This window comes from Eubalaena glacialis, chromosome 14 (assembly GCF_028564815.1).
Source record: "Eubalaena glacialis isolate mEubGla1 chromosome 14, mEubGla1.1.hap2.+ XY, whole genome shotgun sequence".
In the NCBI taxonomy this organism is placed as follows: domain Eukaryota; kingdom Metazoa; phylum Chordata; class Mammalia; order Artiodactyla; family Balaenidae; genus Eubalaena; species Eubalaena glacialis.
Window position 1 is genome coordinate 61629201 of NC_083729.1, and position 23553 is coordinate 61652753.

The window sequence follows — 23553 nt, forward strand, 5'->3', positions numbered from 1 at the left end:
AGCTAAGATCCCACATGCCTCGTGGCCAAAAAACCAAAACATAAAACAGAAGCAATATTGTAACAAATTCAATAAAGACTTAAAAAAAAAAAAACCACCTCATTTGAGAAATCTTCCCCCAGTGTTCCATATCACGAAATACTCCTTTCTCCTGGTTTAGATAGCATTTTATTCATATCTCTATTACTTCACTTACATAATAAATCAGTTCATCCATCTGTCTCCTTGTTAGCTTGTGAGCCACTTGAGAATAAGTTTGATTACATTTTCAGCACCTTGAACAGTGTAGGACACATATGAACTTCATGATGAAGTAAACAATTTCACTACAGTGTAATAGTTCCCAAAAGTCAATATTTGTATTTCTAAACTGTTACTGATACCCTGCCAACAACTTGAGAATATTACACTTTCTCCCTAAAATTTGCATCCATTACTGAGCAGCTGTGGTCATAGTTAATTCAGGTGTGACAGGTCTTCTGGCCGAGCCCACTGATAGTTTTTTCCTGAGGTGATTTTTGTTTGTTTGCTTTTTGTTTGTTGTTTTAATCTACCAGGAGCATACAGTAAACTGCATTATCTTTTTATATCTCTGCCTTTGCACCTGCTAGTCCCTACTTGGATTGCTGCCTCAAGGTTTTATTCACCTGGAAAACATTCCTACTCATTCTTTAAGAATGTGCTTAAACAATGCCTTCTCTGGGAAGCTTTCCTATCCTTCCATCCTTTTAGGAAGAGTGAGGGAATTCCTCAAGTTAGACATTTGTACATTTATTACCATGTATCAGGCACTGAACTAAGTGCCAAAGATAGAGGATGAAGATGTTAAGCCTCTCGCGTGGAGCACAGTCTAGTAAGGAAGACAGCCACGTGAACAAATAACCACACTATAATAATGTTAAATGCAATACCAAAAGGAATATCTATACAATATTTGACGTGTGTCAGGTACTTTGTTAGGTGCTTTATTAAACACTGTCTATGACCATGTTAGATAGGTATCTGAATTGGACAGAAGTCCACGAAAAACTCTAAGGACCACTCTATATTCAGTTGTTTTCTGAAGAAACTGTCTCCAAGGGGTTCTTTTTGTATATGCTACAGTCTGTGTCATAGATAATACATGAAACTAATGCTACTTCTTTGGCCACAAACTCCTGGACCAGACTCAGAGCTCTAACTAAGAACAATCTACAGGTTGAAATTGAGGGAGATCACCTAGGATATGGCCTGGTTCAATATTCTGCTCAACAGGGGTTCTCCATTTTAGAAGGTGACAAACCAATCCAATCAGATACTCTCTCTTAGAAAACACAAAGGTTGGGTGAACAAAGTAAAAGAAGGTAGGTCTCCAGAGCTTAAATCCTATCCTAAATACTGCTAAGTTATTGTTCTGTAAGGTTGTGAAAGCACTAGGGCCAAGGGACAATATGGTGGCTAAGATGATATCCCATTCTAGTTTACATTAAACCCTCACCATCAAAAGTAATATGTGTGTCTCTTCCTTGCAACCCACAAGGGCCTAGCACATCAGATCACCACTTTTGAAATTAGGAAACAGGCTTTAAAAGTTCAACAGTTTGACTAAAGTCACTCAGTTGGTAGGTGGCAAAGGCAGAAATTAAAGACCAGATCAGTATGATTCTTCTAGAATATCCTGCCAGTTACATGGGTAAATGGCCTCAAAATCAACTAATAACAAGTAGAGAGGCTCAAAAGAGTGTATGCAGAGTAGAACAGAAATGTTCTGGAAATCAGTATGCTAGGGGATGTGAAGTGGGAGGGACCACAAAGGTTTTCACCTTGGTCAAGTTAATCTCTAATTCCAAACTAGACCTCTCTCCTGAGCTCCAGACTGTTAGCTGTCTGTCTTTCTTATTCAAATTTAACATCTGTAAGGGCAGCAGCTTTTTAAAAAAAAAATATTTATTTATTTATTTGGCTGCGTCAGGTCTTAGTTGCAGCACACGGGATCTTCGTTGCCGGTGCGGGATCTTTAGTTGTGGCACATGGAATCTTTAGTTGTAGCACGCAGGATCTTTAGTTGCGGCATGTGGGATCTTTAGTTGTAGCATGTGGGATCTAGTTCCCTGAACAGGGATCCAACCCAGGTCCCCTGCATTGGGAGTGTGAGTCTTAGCCACTGGACCAGCAGAGAAGTCCCAGGCAGCAGCCTAATCGCTAGTTTGTTCACCACAGTCTAAAACAGAGCCTGGCTTATAGTAAATGCTTAATAAATATTTGTTGAACAAATGAATAAGAGAATGAACTCTCAAAGAAGCTAAAGGCACATTCTACAGTGGATTGCAGGGAAAGTTACCATGAAATAGATTCCAGGGCTTATTTACAAGTACAGCTGACACTCATTATTTGTGGATCCTGTATTTGTGAATTTGCTTATTTGCTAAAATTTATTTGTAACCCCCAAATCAGTACTGATGATGCTTTCACAGTCATTCATGCACATGCACAGAGTGTCAAAAATTTTGAGTCACTCCTGAGCACGTTCCCAGCTAAGGTCGAACTAGGCAGTGCTCTGCTTTTTAGTTTCAGCTCTCATGGGGATGACTAAGGACACAGACAGTAGGGGGCAGTGCAGTGTAGTGCAGGAAGCTCTGGCTCATGGGCCAGTAGGGTCTGAATCCTAACTCTGGCACCTATTAGCGGTTGGCCTCAGGCAAGTCACTTAACACTTCTGCACCTCATTTTCTCTTTTGTAAAATAAAGAAATAGAATCTACCAGGATGAGTTGTATTTAGGATTTAAGATTAAATCTATGTGAGAAATGTACATATTTCCCCTAGGAGCAATGGTTCAATATTCACTAATTTAGTGTTCTGCGTGATTTTATAGATCATAATCACCATGAATGAGAATCAACTGTAATTACTTATAACAAGGTAACAAAAAAATACAGAAAATAATTATTTGGATGGAGGGTAGGCAGTGGGAGGCTTCAAGATTTTGAAATACAACCCCACCAGGCACATAAGACATGGAAGAGGCTTTCAAGAAGAGAGAACAGTACCTACAGAGAAAGGCCCAGGTATGTGAAATAAACAGGTAGTTTGGGAAATGGCACTTTAGAAAGTCTAGAGCAGTAGGAGATGAGGACAGAACACCAGGCCACAGTGCTTCTCTTTGCCCTGTACACACCTTATACTGCAGAAGCTCTCCCTCTGCATTTAATTCTTGGTTTACAGGTCTCTCTTCCATCAAACTATGAGCTCCTTAAAGACAAGGTCTCTGGAAGAAATCATAACTATAGTGCTCTAAATTTGCAAACGAGTAATTACTAAGCACAAACACACCTGAAAAGACTGAACTTTGGTTTCCAACTGCAGCCTTATACCAACTCACAATAGTGACCAACTCATAGGACTTTTAGTTGATGACTGCTAATAATTCTGTCATAATTTTTTTGTTGTTGTTCTAGACATCTGGACATTTGTTAGTTTTAAGATCTTCCTCTTTTCAGTGTGATTTTCTGTATTAACGGGGCTCAAACATATGGTCCTTTAGACAATGCTGCCTCTTTAGAGTAAAGACTCCTTTTAATTCACTCTATTAGACTTATTTCTTTATATACAAGATACAGTCTTAACATAGTAAAATACAAGGAGGCATATTGATAAATATGTCACAAATAGGATAAGGAAAACAATAAGAATTTTTCACAAAAGCTTGCAAAATTCTGGCCAAAACACAGTGGACGTGACGTTAAACTCAATGCTTACATTTCCCCACTAAGAACTAGGAAAAACAACTGCGATTTATGTAAAGTCATGAAACTAAGCACAGTTAGAATCTACTAGGCTTTGTACACGTGTGTTTTCTTTCTTCCCTCTTCCCCCCCTGCACACAGGGTAAAGGACCTATCAGGCTTCTCCCAGTACTTCCATTTCCTCCATCTCCTCAAACAAAATCCTCACTGTCCAACATCTAAATTAATATTTTCAAAACTCTAAGTCTCAATCAAAACTGAATATGATGTTACTTTTTCCCCATAAAATTCTTGGCATATTTTATTTAGGCACAACATAATTTATACTTTTATCTAGAAACATATGGCTACAACCAACCCTACTGAAACCCAAACTGATATACTATGAAGGTGAATACAAATTCTCTGTGAAAAGGGAATAGAGAGTGCTGTTTTTAAACAGATTTAATGCTATATTATCCATAGGCTGGGTGTGATCAAATCACATAGCGCCATACAGCTAAAGCATGTCCTATATTTCATGACAAAGTAGGGTGGTCAAGCCCTTAGTTACACTGCAAACTCTCGGACACCCCAGTTAAGTTGTTTAAAGTATAATCCAATTCTACCTACTTAAAAAATAATAATGATACATTTTAAATTTTCTGGCTTCCAGTAAACCCTTCTCATTTGCATTTTCAAAAATTATCACCAAAACAACTATAATGGGACAGATTCTAGAAAGGATATAATGATCAATGCCATTTTCAGGAAGGGAAGAATGGGTTATCATTAACAAAACCGATTAAAGTCCCCAACCTTGAAAAGCTCCCTGTACAGTGTATTCTGCCTCTCTTGCGTTCACCTTCCAGCAGCCTGGAAGGGGCATGTAGAAAATGTTAGTTTCCATGAGAGATAAAGATGAAATTTACGGGATGGGAGGGAGTAAAGGGCTCACTCGCTTAAGGGAAGGATGAAGACAAGTGGCCAAGGTCCCTAACTCAAATTAGGTATCAAGAATGAAGGTTAGAGTAACGCGGGAAGCACAGAGAGTTTAAGAAACGCAAATAATGCAGGGGGACCCGCGAATGGGGGAGGGGCGAAAATGCGCAACTCCTCCCCCTTCCCACCTCCGGGAGGAGGACGGCAGGAGGCAGCACTGGTCAATGTGCCTGGCAGTGTTGCACACGGGCAGTAGAGGGACTCGCAAGCCAGAGACTTCAGTCCGAGTATTAGAAGGGGGCTGAGTGGGGGTCGGGGAAGTTGGGGGCTGAGGAAGAATAGCGCGCCGGTGCGGGGAAAAAGGGACTAAAGACCGCCTAGCGCCCCCGAAGGGCAGGGACTGACCCCGGCGGATGCCCCTTCTCGCCGAGGGCCACGACGTGGGACCCGCCGGCTTACCCTCCTCACAGGAGCTCGGGGAGGCGCGCCCCACCCCTCACAGCCCCGACGGCAGCGGAAAGAGAGGCGCAGGGTGCCCCCAGAGCCGGGAGAGCGGCGCTTCCCGCGGGTCCCCTCCCCAGCAGCCCGGGCGCCCGAGCCCACCTGGGCTGACCAGAAGCCCCTCCTCCAGACCGTACTCTGCTACTCCTCCGAGAACCTGAGCCGTCGCCGCAGAGGTCGACGTCGCCAGAACAGTCTCGGCCTGTAGTACCAAAGCGTGAGCCACAGCACCCGAGGAGCGCCGCTATCACTCGCTAGGTTACCTCTTACTGCACACTGGTCCTCACCCCGCCCCCGAACCCAAGCCATTGGTTGTTGGGCACCGCCCCATTCGTCTATTGGACCAACGAGGATGCCGCTCAGTCACCTAGAAGGGCACGTGTGCTGCTTATTGGTCTAAATGTGAAGCAGTTCCCGCCCACTCCCTCAGAAGTTCCAGCTTCTGATTGGTGTTAATGTCTGTCTTTTCGCTCCCTGAGTTCTTCCCCTCGGGGTGGAGCACCTCCTTGAGAGAGACACCAGCTCTGATTGGCTGAAAGGACGCTACGCTAATCCAGTATAGGCATTGGGCCAAGGATCCTTCGGGCCCCCACGTGGGGGAGGAGCCCAAGGCGCAGCACCTCTGGATTTGTTTACACAGGCCCTTGCTCCCGTTTTCTTCCATTGGCTGAGCCAGCAGCCACTCCCACTGGGTTGCGCCACTCAGCCTAGCACGGAGGGGCGTGGAGGCGGGCCTCAGTGGTTTTCCCCCCAGCTGTCAATTACCAAGGGAGGAGCTTTGAGCAAGGCTGACTGGGACAAGGTGCGGCCCTCCGTTGACGAAATTTGGGGAGTTGGGCTCCTTGGAGGGGCTGGAGGGAAGCAGAGGCACTCTTCACATTTCTAGAGACAAATCTAGCTTCCTGAATGTTAAAAAATGTATAAAACCTTACTATCCCCTTGGATTTACGGTGTCCAATCTTTGCTTGAGAAGGACTTTGAATTTTATCCTTCAGGAAGTGGGGATTTCTTTATGGAAATCCTTACACATCTTTGTCTCTCCCCACCTCTCATGTTAACTGTGTACATAACACAAAGTAGAAGCTTAGTAAGTGACTGCAAAATGAGTGGATACATGATAAAAATGACAAGAACAGCTAAGTAAGCTCATTAAATAATACAGTAATTAAATAAATATATGTAATATATTAAATATAATAATTAAGTAAATACATAAATAATTAAATAAATTCATTCATTTAACAAACATTATTGAGCATATGCTATGATGTTCCAGGCTCTGATCTAAGCTCTGGGTATATGATATGAACAAGACAATGAAGATGCACCCAGGGTGCTTATTCTTTAGCTGAGGAAACTGACAATAAACAAGTAACCAATAAATAATAAAATGTCCCAGTCAGAATGACCATCATCAAAAAGTCTACAAACAATAAATGCTGGAGAGGGTGTGGAGAAAAGGGAACCCTCCTACACTCTTGGTGGGAATGTAAATTGGTACAGCCACTATGGAGAACAGTATGGAGGTTCCTTGAAAAAATAAAAATAGAGCTACCATATGAACCAGTAATCCCACTCCTGGGCATATACCCTGAGAAAAACATAATTCAAAAAGATACATGCACCTGAATGTTCATTGCAGCACTATTTACAATAGCCAAGACATGGAAGCAGCTTAAATGTCCATCAACAGATGAATGGATAAAGAAGATGTGGCACATATATACAATGGAATGTTACTCAGCCATAAAAAAGAGTGCAATAATGCCATTTGCAGCAACATGGATAGACCTAGAGATTATCATACTGAGTGAAGTAAGTCAGACAAAGACAAATATCATATGATATCACTATATGTGGAATCTAAAAAAAGGGTACAAATGAACTTATTTACCAAACAGACTCACAGATTAAGAAAACAAACTTATGGTTACCAAAGGGGAAAGGTGGCGGGGGGGGGGAGGGATAAATTAGGAGTTTGGGATTAACATGTACACACTACTATATATAAAATATATGATCAACAAGGACCTACTGTATAGTACAGGGAATTCTACTCAGTATTCTGTAATAACCTAAATGGGAAAAGAATTTGAAAAAGAATAGATATACGTATATGATGTATAACTGAATCACTTTGCTGTACACCTGAAACTAACACAACATTGTAAATCAATTATACTCCAATATAAAATTTAAAAAAAAATTTTAAACAATAAAATATGCTTTGACTAAGCACTACAAAGAAAAATAAAGCAGGGTTAAGAAATGGTTAAGGGAATGGCTGTTTTAGGTTTAATAGTTTAAGAGCTGTTTGAGGAAGGAGCATTGAACAGAGACATGAATAAGGTGAAGAAAAGAGAAGAGGGTACTATCCCCAGGGCCATTATGCTGCACAACTCTAGAATCACTAGTCATATTGCTTCTTGCATTTCCAACTTGGGTTATTAGGTATGTATCCTTTTAGGATTGTGTACTCTGGTTTTAAGCTTTATCTGATTAAATAAATAGATCTTACAAGAAACACGTCTCTTTTAGAAAAAAAAATCTGTCTCCAGGATGACTTCCCCATACCCTCCACTGCTTATTTTCCTAAGGTGGCTTCAGGTGTATAGTGAGAGAGGGACTTACATGATCCACAGCTTTGAAAAACAGAGTCTTCGGGTCAGTATGGTGTCCTTGCACAATCAGAAATACTCTTCAAGGATGAAGATTTATTGCCAGGATAGCAATGGGATGTGGGGAAGAGTTGGTGGGCTCTTGTTGCTTCCCTCCATACTACTGACACTGTCTCTTATAACTTCGTGACTGGATATCACTAATGATAAAGTCTTAAAAGCAGATAGAGAAAAAAGTTACATCACATGGTGGAGGTGGGGAGGGGGAGACAAGAACTATATCAGACTTCTTATCAGAAACTATGGAAGCCAAAAGACAAGGGGGAGGTAGCTTTGTGGATATTTGGTGGTAGTATACAGACTAGATAGGAGTCCATAGGGACAGAAAGGAGACAATAACCAGTCATGTAGTTATAGGGGATGGTGTCATCTGGAGAGAGGGAGACAAGAGGAGTCCACCAACCCTTCCCCACATCCCACTGCTGTCCTAGTGATAAATCTTCATTCTTTAAGGGTATTTCTTTTATTTTTACTGTGGTAAAATACACATAACAAATTTTTACTATTTTAACCATTTTAAGTATACAGTTCAGGGACTTCCCTGGTGGCGCAGTGGTTAAGAATCCACCTGCCAACGGAGGGGACATGGGTTCAATCCCTAGTCCAGGAAGATCCCACATGCTGCAGAGCAACTAAGCCCGTGCACCACAACTACTGAGCCTGCACTCTAGAGCCCACGAACCACAACTACTGAGCCCACGTGCTGCAACTACTGAAGCCCTCGTTCCTAGAGCCCCTGCTCCGCAACAAGAGAAGCCACCGCAATGAAAAGCCCACGCACCGCAACAAAGAGTAGCCCCTGCTCGCCGCAACTAGAGAAAGCCCGCGTGCAGCAACGAAGACCCAATGCAGCCAAAAATAAAATAAATAAAAATTTAAAAAGTATACAGTTCAGTGGCATTAAGTATATTCACATCGCTGTGCAACCATCGCCACTGTCCATCTTCAGAATGATTTCATCATCCCAAACTGAAATTCTGTACCCATTGACCAATAACTTCCCATCCTCCCCTTCCCTCACTTACTGGAAATCACCATTCTATTTTCTGCTCTATGAATTTGACTACTATGGATACCTCGTGTAAGTGGAATCATACAATATTTGTCCTTTTGTGTCTGGCTTATTTCAGTAGGCATAATGTCTTCAAGGTTCACCCATGTTGTATAGCATTATAGCATGCATCAGAATTTCATTCCTTTTTAAAACTAAATAGTATTTGATTGCATATATATATGCCACCTTTTGTTGATCCATTCATCTGCGAATAGAATTTGAGCATTGTGAGTAACGCTAATATGATTGTACAAATATCTGTTCAAGTTCTTTCATTCTTTCAATTCTTTTGGGTATATACGCATAAGCAGAATTATTGGATCATATGATAATTCTATGTTTAATTTTTGGAGGAACTGCTGTTTTCCACAGAGGTTACTGTGCTCCGCAACAAGAGAAGCCATGACAATGAGAAGCCTGCGCACTGCAACGAAGAGTAGCCCCTACTTACCACAACTAGAGAAAGCCCGCACACAGCAATGAAGACCCAACACAGCCATAAATAAATAAATTAATTAATTAATTAAAAACATAATAAGAAGAAGAAGGAAGAGGAAGACGCAGAACCAAGGAAAGCGGGAGACCTAACAGAAGAGAAAAATGAAGGGAATCCCGAGAAGGACAATGAAGGGGCAGTAGCTGTGCAACAGGCCTAGAGAGCAACCTGCTTGCAGTGAAGAAGAGAAATTGGGACTCCAGGAGTGATGTCTCCCAGAAAAAAATGGAATGGATATGTCAGCTATATGTATGGCCATATCAACAGGCAATTTTATAGCTGCGGATTAGTTAATGATAAATTCATAGAAGAGGGAATTATAAGTGTGAGAAAAAGACAAAAGAAAAGGCACATAATTATACTACTCTTGGTGGCTTAGCTACAAACGATAATAGCAAATACACACATAGCACTTACTATGTGCCAGGCACTATTCTAAATATTTTACATTTATTAACTCATTTAATCCTCACAGTAGCTCATTTTGCCAATAAGAAATCTTTGACAAAGAGGTTAAATACCTTGTCACACAGTGTGCTCATTTCCTATTGTTGCTGTAACAAATTACCACAAACTTAATTGTTTAAAACAATACACATTTATTATCTTACAGTTCTGGAGTCTAGAAGTCCAAAATAAGTTTCAATGAGCTAAAATCAAGGTGTCTGCAGGCCTGCGTTCTATCTGGAGGCTCTAAGGGAGAGCCCATTTCCTTGTTTTTTCCATCTTCTGGAGGCCACCTACATTCCTTGGCTCGTGGCCCCTTCCTCCATCTTCAAAGCCAGCAGTGTAGCATTTTCTCTCCCTCTGACTTCTGCTTCCATCCTCACCTCTTCTCTCTCTGACTCTGATTCTTCTGCCTTCCTCTTAATAAGACCCTGGTGATTACACTGGGCCCACCTGGTAATCAGGATAATTGCTCCATCTCAAAATCCTTAACTTAATCACAGCTACAAAGTCCCTTTTACCATGTAAAGTAAAATATTCACAGGTTCTGGAAATTAGAGCATCAGCATCTTTGAGGAGACATTATTTAGCCTATCACACACAGCTAGGGGTAGAGGCAGGATTCAAATCCAGATACTGTTATCTCCAGAGTTCTTACTCTTATTATGCCCTGTTGCCTCTATGACAATATTTACATAGTCAGAATCATGTTGGCACTGAATATGGATTCACACTGGGAAGACGGGGAGAGGGAAAGTATGTAGTGAGTGGCATAAGAGAGCTAATTCCCCTTATTTCACAGTGGAAAGGCATTAGATAGACTAAATAGATAGTCTAAAACTAAAAAAAAAAAACCCAAGACTAAATATATAACCAAATTACTAATACATGAGGATACATCAAAAGAAAAGGTTAAAAGGTTGATAAAGTTGCCTCAAGGATGGAGGAGGGGACTGGTGATTTTCATTGGAAGCCTTGGAAAACCAACTGATTTTGTGAAACATGCATAGGCATTAATTTGATTAAAGAGATTTAATTAGAAACCCATAAGGTGTGTGTGAATATGGGACCCTGTTTACGGAGTTTCTATTTGCAGTGTTCACCCTGTTGGTTTTTGCTCTCATGTTCCCCGGCTCCCTGACCTTGTCTCAGGATCCTACTTCTTGGCTCTGGCTCCTTGCATGATGGCTAGATTTGGCCAAGTTCCTCAGCCCTGGCACCCTTCCTTGGACACAGCTTTGGTATTTGTCCTCCAGCTGCAAGTCTGGGCCTCTGAGTAGCTAAACCTCCACTGTCAGAAGGGGGACAGACAAGGACTAGTCTAGCTTTGGTGGGTTCCAGGCATGACATGTGGGCAGAACAAGTCTTTCTGATTTTTATGTGGGCTGAAGCCAAAAGGTAGAGACCAGAATGAGAGGCAAAAGTAGGGATCATATACCTGGGAGCTCATCTCAGGGGAAACGCAGAGAGCAGGAGCCAGGTTGTAGAGCCAATGTAGGATGAGTGAATAGGGGTGAAAGAATGGAAATTTCTTCCAAGAACAAAGAGAGACAGAGGGGCCTGGGGCACTGGATGGGCCTTGACTAGGGGTGACAACCAAATGGGCCATAGCAAAGGTCCTGGGCCTCTCGTTAAGATCATTAACAAATACTCCAGTATTTTTTTCTAGACTCATGGTAGATTGTACTTTTCCTTCTCTTTTAAAGTTAAGCATGGACATGTGATTTGCTTTGGCCAATGAAATGTAAATGGAAGCAATATGTGTTATTTCTGAACAGGCGTCTGACGAGCCAGCATCTTCTTCCTACCACAGTGATCATGTAACAGGTATTGAGATGGAGCCTCCATCAGCTTGGGTCTTTTGAGTAACTACGATGAGCACAGCCCCCTGCCACCTCACACTGGACATAGAGTATGAGTGACAAACTTTTGTTATATTAAGGCTCTGAGATCTTGGGATTGCTTGTTACCACAGTCTGACCTTACCTATCATGGCTGATGTACCAGAGCAGTGAGTACAAGGCCGAGTCTTTAATAAATTGATGGGTCAAGCCCAGAAAACCAGGTTCATTCAGTGGACACAAAGGGCAGGAACAGAGCCTCAGATGATGGCAAAGTCAAGAATCAAGAGCTGAGGAGAGCTGGGATGAAAACAGGTTGGAAGTAAAATTGAGGATGCTAGTTAATTCCTAGGGAAGGAACCGAATTGAAGTGAGCAATCCTTGTCTTTCTTATTCTCTCAGTTCTGACCCACAGGCTGGTCTGGTGGATTTGAAGGCTCCAGGTCAAGTGGACATGAGAGTAGTTGAAGCATCATGACTATGCAGGTTGGTAGTGCAGGGGGATGTGGAAACATGGTGGGAGTGCTCTGACTAGAGAGCTGAACATAAACCCTGCAGGGACGAGGAGCTCTGCAGAGGCACCCTGATGGTGATAGTAGGTTTCCTTTGAGCCTTTGAATGAGATGCTCTGTTTGGTCATCACTGTGTTTGGTGGGCAGTGTTCAGGTAGACAAGGATGTACCCTTCTAAACTGGGAGGCGAACTGGCGGCTAGGTCAGAAGTCAAATGACTCTGAAGGAAGATGACCTCACTGATTAACAGATTGGCTGTGGAGGCACAGATAGGGGTTAATATGGAAAATGTCCACGATAGGAGGTTGGTCAGAAGCATGAAAGGAAGCGCTGGGAGTTGGAAAGGATGCATGAATTCCTCACGCTTCCCACACATTCCTTGACTTCAGGATGAAAGTCTCACATAGTGGTAATGCACAGGATGTCATTTTTGATTCTGTACTTTATAGGCTATATTCAGGGCTAGTTAAAGCTAGCCAAGAAGCACGGTGACAGAGCATCAACCTGAACACATGCTCCTTGAACACAGGCAGTTTTGGCTGTCTAGAGTGTATGAGATTGAAAACTCAGAGCATTAAAAAGAGGCGGCCTGCCTGGTGTGAACAGAGCTCCCTGCGTGTGGCAGCTGCTACAGGCTATGATGGTATGTGTGTCTTAGCCTCAGATGTGGGTCCCTTAGGAAACCGTGACTAAAAGCTGATTTTAGGCTGGAATTCCATTTCCTGGGATAATATTTGACCTTCACTGGGGTTGTCTTCCATGAGAAATGGGCACAGAGTTGAGGTTACCAGACCTGACATCCCCCATGAGATACAGTTGCCCCCATAACTTTGTAATAAGCTAAGAGTCTATGAAATACCAGACTGGCTAAGGTCAGGGCAGAGATTAAAGCCTGCAGCATCTGGATTATAGAGCAACTTTCAGGGACCTAACAAATCACCTTGCCTTCTGAATGAGTCAACTGTGGTGCTTTCAGAGTAGGAAAGGAGTGAATGAGCATTAGTAATATCAATGCCCCTAGATATGATGATAAATTATGTTGAGGCCTTGGTAGACTTGGTGGGAGTTCTTTACAAAGATCATTGGAGTCTTGCTGGGAAATCGGTGTTAGGGTTTGTGAGAAGAGCTTCAGCTTCAGGCTAGAAGAGGGAATGCAGCTGCTTGGCAAGAACTCAGGCTGGGCACAAGTTCAACTGGGCACTTTACTAAGGAGGGTGGTGATAACGGGGCAGCTCCTCAGCCTCCCTGTAGGTTGTATACATCTGGGATCTCTGGCATTCAAGTGGCAGGGGAGCTGGGGTTCCATGGGGCCAAGCAATGTTGGTGGATAGCAGGCATGTGTCCTTCAGGAGATGCTCTGGTTGTTGGTCTTGTCTAGAGAGGCCAAGGGACGCAGAGAGTGTGGGCATCATGGGACTAATAGTAGCTGGCTTTGGACACATTGCCCCAGGAACAGCTGGAATGAAGTGATATGGGTCACTGTCCTCTCTCCCTGCCCCTCCCTCCATTTCAACCTCAGCAATATTGCCTCATCTCTTCTCTCCAACTATTTTTTAAGAAGAGTGGGGCCAGTTAACTGCAAACCTTTGTTTTGTTGAGTCAAATGTGCAAGTGGTATGTGACACCTATAGTCCTTCTCCATGCCTCTCCACACAGTGCATAACTCTTCCTCTAAAGCAACATCAAACAAATATTCCTTAAGCATTGATTTAATGGAGCATCAAATCATTAGCTTCCCTGGGCACCTGTGTGTCCTGATCTGGCCCTTCTCTATCTACTCTAAGAAGGAAGACTCTGCCCAAGTACAACTGGAATGCAGAAAAACCCTTTTTGTAGTTGAGCCTGGAGCATAGTACCAAACATACAGTTCAATGAAGCATCAATTTGAAGATGCCAGATGGAGAGATAGGAGCAGGAATGAGGCCATGGAAGAGTGGTCAGCAACAGCAAAGACAGGGCAAGACTGGCATGGGCTGAACTATGATCATCGGATCCTCCATGGTGCTTGAAATCCCCTCTAACCCACCCGCCATAAGCTAAATGCAAAAGTGTCCCATCTCCCTAGATGGGGACCCCAGTAGACCTCAGCGGCATAGTTTGGCCAATGTTGGCACCGGTTTGGTCAAGTAAAGTAGAACAGCTGAGAGAAAGAGATCCAAAGCAGGGTCCAAAAGCAGTCCAGAAGAGAGCCAAAGCCAAGACTGAAGATGGCAATGGTGTCAGGTCGGAGAGATGACAAAAATCAGACAAAATTTAAAAGTTTGAAGCCAGGTGAAAGGAAAGTGAGGAACAAAGGCCAAAAATGGGGAAAGGAGTCTAGCCAGGACTTGTAAAGAGGGCTGAGATACCCAGAGTTCTTTTGTGTTAGGTGTAAGCCTAACACAAAATAGGAGGGGATATTATGTAATTAAGAATACAAGTGATACTAAAAGTAGTAATTTAATGGTAATGATGATTTCAATGAGCATTTAAAAAACAAGCTAAAACAGCTGTAGAATACATTTGGAATAGTTGGGAACATATGAATGTGTACTAGATGTTAGCATTAGGGAATTATCGTTCATTTTGTTGGTGTAATGGTGGTATTGTGGTTAATAGGGAGAATATTCTTAATTTTTTAGAGCTACAAGATGAAATATTTAAGGATAAACTCTCATGATAACTGAAATTAACTTTGAAATGGTTTAGCAATACACACATATATACATATTGGTAAAGTCAATACGACAAAATGTTAACTAGTTTTGGACTCAAGTAATGAGAATATGACTGTTCGGTATACTAGTCTTTCTACTTTTCTGTTTAAATATTTTTCTTAATAAAAGTTAAAAACAAGAAGGCTAAAACATTAGCTTTTATAAATGGATCAATCAGAAACTAAAATACAACTATGTAATAAATGATTATACTAATGAGAAATCAAGACTATGTGGGTGAACATGTTATCAATTATTAGTGTTGACCAGAAACTTTTGGCCAAAGGTCTTTAACATAAAGAGATTTTGCAGAATAAACTTGAGGTTAGAGCTGGCTGATAAAATATTGATAGTTTCCAAATTTCTCCAGAAGTTTCCTAGGTCTATCCTGATTTCAATGATCTAAATATTCATTTGCAAATTCATCTACTTTAAGCACATTGGGAGTAATGATTTTTTTCTTCTCCTGAGTGCTTGCATCTATTACGTGATCCTTATTTTTAGCCTGGCATTTTTAATTACATGTTGTGACTGCCTGATTTATTCCTCAATAAAATTGCCACCTCTTTAATGGTCATGTTTTAGAATTCTTGATTTCTCTACCTCACATGCACATGTCCAACAAGTATCTATTTGTGGATGAACTTTAAAGATTCATGTTGTGAATATGAGCCCATAAACACCACCACTACCCAATTTATCTTTCTCAAGCCTTTATGTTTATATAGGAACTTGCATTCTGAGAGCAAATCTCGTCCACATTCCCAATGATCAGAAGGGTTCCACAATACTTTGTGAACCAAAATTCCAAGAATGCCTCCAGGTTCCAAATTTACCCCACCTGTAATAGAAAATCCAGGGCTGACCTCTTCTGCTGAGGTGGTAGTTTCTGATTACACAATATCGTGTTCCCTTCCTGGGGTTGCAGGAGCCCAAATACTCTTTTGAGAACCTCTCGCCTACATAGAAACACAGACTGTTCATTTATCAATTAGAGCTGTCAGCACAGCAAGCTGGCAAGAGAGAGAGCAGCTTCTGGCCCTGGGCAGGGAGCCCTTGGCAGAGCCAGGACTTCAGGGCCTAGGGAAATAGGTAGGACAAGTGACTCTAATTTGTTACTTCCGCAGCACTTATTTGCATCTTGTATCCTGGCAAACAACATATATATTAAGCATACTTATATGGTAGAGAGGAAAGTTAAACAGGAAATGTAGGAAGGAGGTAAGAACAGGAATGGTCTGTGGGTCTCCAAGAGCTCAGATCTAGGTGATGCTGCCTCATCCATTCATCCCTCCATTCAGCATCTACCTACTGACCATTTATTCTATACCAGCTACAGACTTGGTGCTGGGGACTCACTGGTGAATGTGACCTGGTTCTTGTCTTTGAAGAGCACACAGTGAGTGCAAAAGACCAAAATATAAATAAGAACAACAACAGGTTTCAGACTTTATGGGGCATAGAGAGGACATACAAATGGGAATGGAATAAACTGTGGTCTCCACAATTTCCACCTGCCCCTTCGCCCAAAGGAGCAAAATTTCCTGTTTCAGCTAATGCTAATGCTGAAAAAAAAAAAAAAAAAAAAAAAAAAAAGCTAATGCTTTCCAAGATTCTTCTTTGAGGTTTTCCATCATCTGAACAGGAATTCCTGAAATTCCTCAAATTTTTACGGTACATGCTACCAGGTGTGTTTTATTTTGGCCTGTAAATTGTGTTAAGCCTGGGATGGCTATTTAGGTATTACATGTGTATAAATCTTGTCACCCTGAGATCCCTTACTTGATGGTGGTGATTATCTTGTACTCTCACATAATGGCAAGCATAGCACTAATTATATAATAGCTACTCCAATAAAAATTTAAAAAAAAACTTTCCTTCATCTTTTCACTGTATATAGTTTTAAAAATATTTACCTATAGAGGTGTTGAGGTTTTGATGTATTTAATATATACCCAATGATATGATTGGTGTACATATTAACTCCTTATTAGTCATATTTGCTACACATATATTTCAAGTACAGCAATTTAGTAATATCATTTTGCATTGAGTGAAAATTTTTTAATTTCATAGAGTTGATTGGCTGGCCAGATTTATTTTATTGCATCAATGCTTACAAGGATTTTCCTTCCAGGATCTGATGCTAATTTCTCTTTTATTTCATTGCTTTTTAATATATTTTACTACTTTTTTGTATTTCACTCTTTCATTCATCTGGAAGTTACTCTGGGCTATACACCACTTACCATGATAACATTTATTAAGTAATCCTTATTCAGTTATTTCAGTGTCTCTTTTTGTTATGTACTAAATTTTGACATACTTCTGTTCCATTCATCACAGTCTAATTTACAGAAGGATACTGTGTTATTTTGACTATAGCTGCTCTATTGTACATTTTAACATTTAGTAGGGTTAGACTCCCTTCTGTGCTATTCTCTATGTTTTATTTTTATTGTTTTGAATTTTATTTTGTTTTATTTTTTTATACAGCAGGTTCTTATTAGTTATCTATTTTATACATATTAGTGTATGTATGTCAATCCCAATCTCCCAGTTCATCCTGCCACCACCCCACCTCCCTCCCCGCCCCGTTTTCCCCCCTTGGTGTCCATACGTTTGTTCTCTACATCTGCGTCTCTATTTCTGCCTTGCAAACTGGTTCATCTGTACCATTTTTCTAGATTCCACATATATGCATTAATATACTATATTTGTTTTTCTCTTTCTGACTTACTTCACTCTGTATGACAGTCTCTAGTTCCATCAACGTCTCTACAAATGACCCAATTTCGTTCCTTTTTATGGCTGAGTAATATTCTCTATGTTTTAGAATAATTTGTTTCTTTCACCCAATTATTCTTTCTGATGCAAAAATTGGGCAGTATGCCCTGAGTCCAGCCAACTGGGGTTTTCAGAATGGCTCTAGTTATGGGGCAGGAAATTATGTAGTTCTACCAGAAGAAACTAGATGCAACACAGTGGCCCAAACTTACAAGTGTGTGTTTGGGGGGGTGGGGGTGGGCAGCATGGGTTCAAGGTAGAGAAAGAGAAAAGTGCAGGGAGTGCTACGTTTCTCAGGCTATATGGAAATCCTGGGTGGACAGGAATGAGATATATTTAATTATTTTTAAATTAATGAAAATATTATTTTAATATTTTTCAAATTTTAAAAACTGTTACTGAGAAAATTGTATGTTATGTTAATAAACATCCAATGATTCAGAAAACTAAGAAAATGAAGCCAAACGTGTCCAGAAATACCAAGGATAAACGCTATTAATAGTTCCTTCCACATGCCTCTCTCTTAGTTTAACTACATGCACACTTACACACATACACACACACACACACACACAGATGGGACCACTATACACATGATGTTCTCTAATTTCCTTTTTTCATTTGAAAAAATATTGTGGGCATCTTTTCACGTTAATGTATCTAGACTAATATCATCTTTAATATATGTGTTAGTATGTATGTCATAAACTTATTTAATCAGTTCCCTATTAATGAACTTTTGTGTGTTATTTCCGATATAAAAATACTGGTATTAACCCTCTTGCAAATATATCTTTAGAAATTTGTATTGTTCATTCCAAAGGATAATTTATAGAAACAAAATTGCTGGGTAACTTTCTCCCCAAAGGTAATCATCATATAGAATTTTGTGCTAATCATTCTCTTATTTTACTTTATAATCTACCTCACCTGTATTTATTCCTAAATGCCCACATAGAAGCTTTTTAAATTCCAGTGTAAGTCAAACGTATCTATTCTCCTTTATGATTTATGACTTTTGCTGTATGCTTAGAAACATCTCTCTCATCTATATATTCACTGTATTTTCTTTTTGTACTAGTTTCAATTTTTTACATTTAAGTGCAAAAATAACCTGGAATTTATCCATTTGATTTAGGAATAGAGGTAGGAAATCCAACAATTTTTTTTTCCAGATGGCTAACCAGTTGACCCAATAGCATGGTTTAGAATAATCTTGTTTCTTAGCAAGGATAATACAACCCCTTTTCCTGCTCCCTTGTAGAAACCAAGGAAGATGTAGTTTTGAGTTAAGAATATAATTCAATCATTAAGAGCATTAGAGTAATCTCCACAGCCTTAGTCAAGGCTTTGTGCAACTGAGGAAGGGCCATAAAGAGGCACCGGGCTTCCTTTTCTCAGCAAGCCAGAATGAGCACAATCTGTAAGCCAAATAAGGGGAGAGAAACCAACAGAGCTCTGCATAATAATGCGAGGCCCTGACACCATGAGAAGGTGCTCTAGATGAAGTTAAGAAATGGCCCTTCCTCCTTAAGGATATATACTGAATTAGGAGTCATATGTGTCTGATTTAATAGTTTGTTCTTTTGTTCATTCATCCAACAAATATTTATTGAGTGCCTCCTGCGTATCATGTACTGAGGCTGGATTTTAGGACCTATTTGTCCCTTTGGCCAGAGCCCAACTATATGCAGTGGCCCTGGGCGGGGAGGCTATCACTCGAAAGGTGACACGAGTAAATATCTGAACGAAGTGAAGGATAATTGGGGGCAGAGCATTCTAACTAGGAGGAACAGAAAGTACAAAAGTCCTGAGATGGAAAAATGCCTGGCACATTTCAGGAAGGCAAAAAAGGCTCACATGGCTGGAAAGTAGTAGGGGAGGGAGAGTAGTAAGCAATGAGGTGAGGGTGGTAAGTGGAAATGTAGATCGTGTAGCACCTTGTAGGCCATTGTAAGGACTTTGGCTTTTACTCTGAGGTGATTTGACCTCGTTTTAAAAGGATTTCTTCAGTTGCTGGGTGGGAAATAAATTGCAGGAGGAGCAAGAGGCATGCAAGGGAGACCAGTAAGACAAGGGATGATGGTGGCCTGAACCAGGTGGCAGCAGTGAAGATGCTGAGAAGTAACTAGATTCTGGATATATTTTTAAGGCAGAACTGGCAGGATACGCTGCTGGATCGGATGTGTGAGGTGAATGAGATGAGTCAATGAAGTGACTGGGCTTGTGGGCGGCGTTTGGTGTAGTTTGTGTGGCAGATTGTATTTTCTACCGACGGCCACAATATCTCCCATCTCACACGCTCATCTACACTGTGACCTGACATTCTTCCAGTTGAGCGGTGATGTCTATGTCCTCTCTCCTTGAATCTGGACTAGTTTGCTTATAAGCAGCAGAATGTAGTAGAAGTGACACTGTGTGAATTCAGAGGCTGCCATAAATGGCTGTGTACCTTCCACCTTGTGGAAGCACTTGCTCTTGGAACTCTGAAATGATGTAAGAAATCTTCCTACCCTGAGGCTGCCAAGCTAAGAGGAAACCAAAGCACGAGGCGAGGCTGGGCTTAGGTGCTCTAGTCATCAGTCCTAATCTTCTCCCCCAGCCCAAGCACCATACACGCGAATGAATGAGCCCAGTCACTGCCCATGGAGACACCTCCAGGTGAGGCCCTAGACATCAAGGAGCAGAGACAAACTGTTCCTCCTTTCCAAAATCTCTGACCCACAGAATCCACAAGTCTAACAAAATGGTTATTGTTTTACACCAGTAAGTTTAATAACTGGACACTGTCGGGGTTTGGGCTTTAATCTGAAGGCAACAGGGAATCATGGAAGTGGTTTCAGGCTATGGAGTAACATGGTCACGCCTGGGATTTAGAAGGCACATTCCAACAGTATCGCATACAAAGCCTCAGTGCTGCACAACTCCAGCCAGCCCCAATAATAGAGCTTGCAATGGAGTGATGGTACCTAGAGCCACGTTGGGCAGCAACTCTGGCTGCTGTGGATGAACTGCCCGCAGCAGAACTAGAAGGAAGTGAACGACTAATGAGGTCAGTATCATTATCCAGGAGGGAGAAGAGGAGGGCCTGGGCTAGAACATTTCAGAAATGTTTCAGGACTTACTGGACCCTGAGGCAAATCCTAAGGGTGAGGTAAAAGAAGATTTTCAAAGATAAAAAAGAATGCCACTCTTCTCACTTATTTTTGTTGTGTTGCGGAAAACATAGTTAATTTTCATAGAAATATGCTACTTATGTTAATATATTTTTATTGTCATTTTAGATCATTTGGCTCACGGAAGATGGTGGTGTAATTCCCCGGGTTGGAGACCACAGGATAAGCAGCCAGTTTGAAGGGAGAGATAATGGTTAGGATTTGGATGGGTTAAGTTTGAGATGTCTGAGGAATGTCTAGGCATCATTTGGACATATGACAGAGGGCTGGGCTGTAAATAATGTCTTTGGGTATCAACAGTATATATTTAGTAATTAAAGCCATGGAGGTGAATGATGTGGCAGTTGGAGAAGTTATACAATGAGAAGAAAGAAGGGCCTAGGACCGAACACTGAGGAATGAAGATATTTACAGTTCAGGCCAAGAAAGAGGACCTTGTAAAGAATATTTTAAAAAATTCTTTATTGGATAAGTGGTAAAAGAAATAGAAGTGTCTGGTGTCAGAATAACCAATAGAGGGGAACATTTTAATATAAAAGAAAATGGTCAATCATATCCCATATCTTAAAGAGCAAGGAGGATGAAGACTGAAAATTGGCCACTGAATCTGGTAATTATAAGGTCGATGGTACCTCAAGAGAGAGCAGTTTCTGTGGAGTGGTGGGAATAATGAACAACAGGCAATGGATAAGGACTTACTGCAGAATGAAAAGAAACAAGAGTTCCCTAAACAGGCAGGGAAAGAGAAAAGAGCATTGAAATCGAAAATGGCAGGGAGAGGAGGGAGAAGGGGTGGATGAGTGGGATGACTCAACCCTTTGTCATTTCACTGCAGGCCTTTGTCCGTTACAGAGGCAGGATTGTGCAGTGGTTAGGATAGGCTTTGGAGCCAGGGCTGCCTGCATTTGTATCCCAGCTTCACCACCATTTACTAGCTATGTAAACTTGGGCAAGTTACTTAACTTCTTTGCCCTTAGTTTCCATATCTGGAAAGTATCATTGTAACCACTTCTTAGGTTTTTGTGAGTGCTTAGAATAGCACATAGTAAGCACCCAATAAATGTTAGCTATCAGTAATATTACTATTATCATCATCATTCCTATATTTGTAAATTCTGGCTTTTTCTCTCAGGAAAAGCTCTAGGGTAGTGATTTTCAAAGTGTGGTCCAGGGACCCCTGTGGGTCCCCCAAACTCTTTCAAAGAGTCTGGGAGATCAAAACTATTTTCATAATACAAAAACATGATTTGCCTTTTTCACTCTCATTCTCTCACAGTTTTCCAGAGGCCATGTGATGTGTGATATTGTAACAGATTGATGCAGAAACAAATATGAAAACCCAGCTGTCATCTATTAAGCCAGACATTAAAAAGATATTCAAAAATAAATAAGCATGCCACTCTTCTCTCTTATTTTTGTCGTGTTGTGGAAAATATAGTTAATTTTCATAAAAATATGCTACTTATGTTAACATTTTTATTGTTATTTTAGATCATTTCAAACTAAACATTTAAAAATTTATCCATTTAAATTTCTAATACAGTAAATATTCAAAAGATATTATCCACATAGACAAAAGCTCTTTGAGGTCGCCAATAATTTTTTTTTTTTTTTTTTTTTGGCCACGCCGTGCGGCATGCAGGATCTTAGTTCCCCGACCAGGGATCGAACCCGCACCCCCTGCAGTGGAAGCCGGCGTCTTAACCACTGGACTGCTGGGGAAGTCCCCAAGGTCACCAATAATTTTTTGAGTGTAAAGGGAAACTGACACAAAAAGTTTGAGAATCATTGCTCTAGGGACTAAATCAGAATCAGAGTAGGAAGTATTAACTAGTTTGTACTCCTGTCCTGTCACACAAGACGACTTGCTTTCCCCTAAAGAAATGATTTATGTTCAGAGCTCTGAATTTTTCCTTGTGCTGTTCTCTCAGTTTAGAATGTCTGTTTACTTTTCTTTGCCTGTCAGAACTCTGCTCGTCCTTTAAGACATCTATAACCCAAATTTCACGGGCTTAAGGTGATATAGGTCCTCAGCTGCCCTTCTCAGAAGCTGCCCAGAATCAAGGGTGCTTATGTTCCTTCCCCAGTCTCTTTCTTATTTATTGTCTCATAGTTTCTGTGGGTCAGGAGTCTGGGCTGGCTTAGCTGAATCCTCTGCTTCACAGGCTGCAGTCAAGGTATCGAATGGGGCTACGGTCATCACAAGCCTCAAGAGGGAAATGATTTGCTTCCAGGCTGACTCACATGGTTGTTGGCTGGATTTAGTTCCTCACTGGCTTTTGGCTGGAGGCCTCCCTTAGTTCTCTGCCACGTGGGGCTCACTGACATGGAAGCTTGGCTTCATTAAAGCATGTAAGCTAAGGAGGCAATAGAGAAAAATCCAGTAAGGTGAAAGTCTGTTTTTTGAATCCCCATCATGGAAAAAAAATTTGCAGTATTCTATTTGTTAGAAGCAAGTCACTAGGTCCAGCCTTCATTCAAGAGAAGCAGATACACAGGGGCATGAATAGCAGGGTCATTGAGGGCCATCTTCAAAGATAGCTGCCTCACTCATTTTCCCAGATAATGCACCTGAAACTCAGTGAGGTTCAATAACAATAATCAAGGTCACTCAGTTAGTAAATGGCAGAGCTGGATGTGAACTTAAGTCTTTCTGACCCCACAGCTTACCTCTAGCACTTATTTCACATATTCTTTTTTTTTTCTTCTTTTCAGGCAAG

At 41.1% G+C, this 23553-nt stretch overlaps 1 protein-coding gene across 1 annotated transcript in view; it reads right to left on the reverse strand.

Moving 5' to 3' along the window:
* PAIP2B (poly(A) binding protein interacting protein 2B) overlaps positions 1-5423 on the reverse strand; it is a 42007-nt gene extending 36584 nt beyond the window's left edge. Inside the window, exon 1 of the mRNA XM_061211323.1 lies at positions 5249-5423. The gene's annotated coding sequence lies outside the window, so the exon portion shown is untranslated. The remainder of the gene's footprint in view (positions 1-5248) is intronic.
* Between the last annotated feature and the right edge of the window lie 18130 nt (positions 5424-23553).